General features: G+C 45.1%; 1 long non-coding RNA gene across 1 annotated transcript; it reads left to right on the top strand.

Moving 5' to 3' along the window:
* The first annotated feature begins 696 nt into the window (after positions 1 to 696).
* LOC143131622 (uncharacterized) lies at positions 697 to 1,133 on the top strand. Its single transcript, XR_012988143.1, has 2 exons — positions 697 to 777; positions 1,040 to 1,133. It is a non-coding gene; the product is annotated as an uncharacterized LOC143131622 (long non-coding RNA).
* Positions 1,134 to 4,754: the final 3,621 nt, after the last annotated feature.

The raw sequence follows: 4,754 nt of genomic DNA, 5'->3' as shown, positions 1-4,754 counted from the left end.
ACCATTACTAGGGTTGAATATGCACTCTGATTGGCATACCAATGAGCCTGGCTGCAGGTTTAGTAACCCGGACAAGTGAGATGGCTTGCTGTGAGGCCATAGGAGGCGTGCCAGTGTGTGAGCCGTATGACTCAAATGGTATGAGAGACTCCTAGGATTGGTTGACCCCTGAGGGACCCCAGAGATGGGTGAAGCACTAGTGGAATGGGAGAAATACAGCTGGTGGATGCGTGAGGAATGGCAGTGTGCGTGAAGCGCATAGGCAAGCTTCCCGAAGGGGAGTATCGCCACTACAGTTTAGTATGTGCGCTGACTGACACACACACACACCATTACACCCACACACACACATGCACACAACACACCCCCCACTACCACCACACAGACACACACACACACACACACACAGGTACACCCCCTCATAAACACACACACACAGGCACACCCCCACATTCATAAACTGCACACAAACACACACATGAAAACTGCACACATACAGACTCACTCACGAGCACACATGCACACAGAAGCAAACACACACACACTGTTCTGCCCTTCAGGCATTTCATTTGAATTTAATGCTTTTAATTTTGTACAATTTCAGTTTCATCCAGACTTTTATTTTGACGTTTGTATTTTTGGGCTGTACAGGAAGTAGGCAGGAAAACAGTTTAGATCACGTTACAATTTGTGTGTGAAAAACGCTAGAAGTGCAGAAGGTCATTACCCCAGAGAAACTGCTTCTTACATGTTGATTCCCCAGCAGAGGCATCGCTTGTATGTATCACATCTTTGTTGTAGCTAAGTTAGCTCGTTAGTATGTTAATTTCATGAGGTAAAAACGGAGTTATAAGGCTAAAAACTAAGTGGAAATGTTAAAAACTATGGATGCTAGTTTCAACATGTGGATGCCTTCAGGATAATGTTAGCTCTAGGAAATGTTAACAGTTAACTTTACATGTGATTTCTATACTTAAGGTATTGTTCATAGAAACTAGGTGACTTAACTAATTGCAATACTTTGCTGTTTGTTTTCTAGTTTCACTCTCTTTCGTCATTTGATCTCTTGATCTTATCAATGTGGATTCAGTACAATGTGAAGAGTGAAAATAAATCTGCAAACAAGAATTTAAGGCATTCTTCATGTTCATGAATAGAAGAGAGTTTAGCTCACTGTCTAGTTGGAGTTAGCACACCTCACCGAGGACAGTACAGTGAAAAAGCGTTATTCAACTGGAGTTTCAACGTCCAAAGAAGCAAGTAGAAAAGCAAGATAAGAAAAATGGAATTAGCTAAGTCTGATAATGCATCTGTGCATACGAAAAAATCAAAGAGTTCGTGCTCATCGACATCGAGTGCAGCAGTAAAGGCGCGCGCTAAAGCAGAGGCGGCAAAGGCACGAGCAACATTTGCAGAGAGAGAGGCGACACTCAAGGTACAAAAAGCAGAGAAGGAAGCAGAGCTACAATTAGGAAAAGCAAAGCTGGACGCTGAATTGAGCGCACTCGCACTTCAAAGAGAGGCAGCTGCAGCTATTGCCCAAGCCGAGGCATTAGAAGCAGCTGAACTAGACATAGGAGATTCGTTCAAGACCGATCCATCTTCACTAGAAAATCTGCAAAATGAAATTGCAACACGCACTAACGAATATGTTGAAGCACAAGCTGGGCTTGACGTATCACGGACTCAGGCATCCGTCCATGCCACATCACCTGGAGTAGCCTTATCAGAGGCGAGCTACGTCACATGGCATCCTCTAACAGAGCACAACCCTGAACCACAGGAAGACCTAAAAGAGGATGAAACTCCTTACAGACCATCTAGGCATGATGCAACACCGATGCAGCAATTTCTCAGCGCTAAATCTAGGCATGTAACCCACATCAGCGCGCCACTCAATGGAGGTCATCATACAGGTCAGGTAAGACGCCATGGACAGCATACAACAAACATTGGAGATAGTGGACGGCCCGCAAAACCCAAGACAACACATCCTCGCAAATCACCACTTAAGGCAACAGCTCCATCATACGTACCCGTGTATGCTCCATCCACTGCAAGCTTGGCACCTGAAACAGAACACCTGGCACGATACCTGGCTCGTCGTGATTTAGTGAGTACAAGTCTCTACCAATTCGATGATAAGCCTGAAAATTATCTAGCATGGCAGTCATCATTCACTAATGCTACTACAGGCTTAGGACTCACAACAACTGAAATGTTGGATCTACTGATTAAGTGGCTCGGAGTGGAGTCCGTCAAACACATCAAAAGGATCCGCTCTGTGCATGACGGAACTCCAGATGTAGCATTGAAAAAGCCCTGGGGCCGCCTCCAGGAGTGCTACGCCGCACCGGAAGTAATGGAGAAGTCTCTGTTTAAAAGACTGGATGAATTCCCAAGAATATCAACCAAAGATTATGGAAAGCTGAGGGACCTAGGCGATCTTCTTATGGAACTTCAGGGTGCCAGAGAAGAAGGTTACCTCACAGGATTGACCTACCTGGATACAGCCAGGGGCATAGGGCCCATCGTGGAGTAACTCCCTCATGGGCTACAGGAAAAATGGCTAACAGTAGGCTCGAGGTTTAAAGAAGAAAACAACGGCTACTTCCCTCCATTTGATTACTTTGCCGATTTCATCTGTCACGAAGCACGCCGGAGGAATGACCCCAGTTTTATCCTTTCATGTGCAAGCAGTAACGGGTTGAAGTCAGACAAAGTAGCCTCTAACAGTTATGGGAGGAAAATATCCGTTCACAAGACAGACATCTCTCCAGGTAAAGACCCACCTGCAAACTCACCTGAGAGAAAGCCTGATGGGCCAGAGAAAAACTGTCCCATTCACAACAAACCACATGCACTGAGGAAATGCAGAACATTTAGGGGGAAGATTCTCGAGGAACGAAAAAGCCTTCTCAAAGAGCATGGGATTTGTTTCAAATGCTGCACTTCAGCTAGCCATCTTGCAAGAGACTGTAAAGTAAAAGTAAAGTGTGCGGAGTGTGACAGCGACCGACATCATGCTATGCATCCAGGTCCACCACCTCAAGTCTTCAGAAGGCCTACACCCCCATCAGACAATGGCGGGGAGGATGAGGAGCACAGCGGCAACAGCACTCCATCAGCTCACACTGTACCCAGGTGTGTGGCCCCGGTCGAACAGCAAGATCCTGTGCGAAGATCTGTCTGGTTCGAGTATATCCACAAGGTAAACGTGAGAAAGCAGCCAACGTGTATGTGATTTTGGACGATCAAAGTAACCGTTCACTTGTGCAATCAGATTTCTTCGAGCTTTTCAACATCAAGGGCCAACCATTCCCCTACTCACTCAAGACCTGTGCCGGGCTAGTTGAGACGTCAGGCAGGAGAGCAGAGGGTTTTCAGGTCGAATCACTCGATGGGCAGACCAGCCTACAACTACCATCACTAATTGAGTGTAATGTGAAAGTAATTGTAGGTGAATAATTACTTAATATTGATCTTAGACTGGCGAACTTCAGGAAAAACTCAGGAATCAGGTTTATTATGTTACAAGCTGAGAGAGAGTACAAAAAAGGTCTATGGTCTATGTAGGCCTAGCCCAGGCCTGAGGCCTAGGTTGGCCTGTAGCCAACGTATCCTCTCTTCCGCTACATCCTTAGTCCAAGTCTAGAAAATCTGATCTGACAAACATTGCAGTTTAGTTACTTTTAAATGTTTTTAAACAAAGAACAAAAAATGGCGCCAAGAACAATCCCACTTGGTTGGCTCTTCACTTGGTATCAGACACACCTACTCACACCCACTTCACACCTATATGAATAGCATGAGGAGAGATATCTTATATATCAGAAATATCACTTATAGAATGTTCCAAACATTCTCACAATCACATCATTACAATCCTTGTAATGAGACTATCAAAATGATACCAGACATGAATACATTTACATTTCATGATACATGGATACATTATATCAAGGTAGCATCCTTTGTCTTGTGTAAGTGATAGGCCTTAAACCAGCACATTAGCATTCCATTGGGGGAGGGGATGGGGTCTTTGTTTAAAACCATGAAGGGTTACATGGCTAACTAAAAGTAGTCTTGAAGTTAAATTATTATCCATTAATTTTATTGCTATCAATTCCCCCTTTTCAAGTCTGAATGACTTGAAGTTTAAAATAAGATTCCATAACATGAGCCTTCTTGAACAATTGTACAAATTTTTTTTTTTTTTTTTTTTTTTTTATAAAGTCCATAATCAGTCCATAATCAATGTAAGTGTGTGCGTGAGCAAGGAAAGCAGCGTTCAGCATACATCCTTTCTTGCGTTTCTCTTCCGTTGAAGAAGGGTCCTCTTATGAAACTTGAATGTGTCTGCATTGTTTCAGTGTAAGTGTATGCGAGTGCAAAGGGTGTGCATGCAGGCCGCGTTCGGCGTGCACCCTTGTGTCAGTCCAAACAGTCCATGAACAATGGGCCATGAGTGTCTTTGATGATGCGGAGTGCGAGGCTGCTTTCGGCACCCCCTTTTGTTGCTTTCAGTCAGTCCAGTTTTGTTGCTTCCAGAGTCATGGCAGTTGCTTCTGCCACAGGTTCCGTTGGACCTGTGGTTCCTGAGTCTCGTCCAGTCTCGTCTCATGACTGGCCTGGCCCCCACCGCTGCTGCTGGCTGTACCTGAGCCCAGGGCAGAGTTGTCTGGTCCATCAATCTCGTCCAGTGGCATGGCCTGGTCTCCACGGCTGCTGCTCTGGCGTGGTAGCTGAGCCTG

This window comes from Alosa pseudoharengus, unplaced genomic scaffold (genome assembly GCF_046254945.1).
Source record: "Alosa pseudoharengus isolate Yale_2024_CS ecotype anadromous, Long Island Sound unplaced genomic scaffold, YU_APseudo_1.1 YU_APseudo_1.1_scf_18, whole genome shotgun sequence".
NCBI lineage: Eukaryota > Metazoa > Chordata > Actinopteri > Clupeiformes > Clupeidae > Alosa > Alosa pseudoharengus.
The sequence above is the reverse complement of the archived record's forward strand: the minus strand, read 5'-3'. Positions and strand labels throughout refer to the sequence as shown.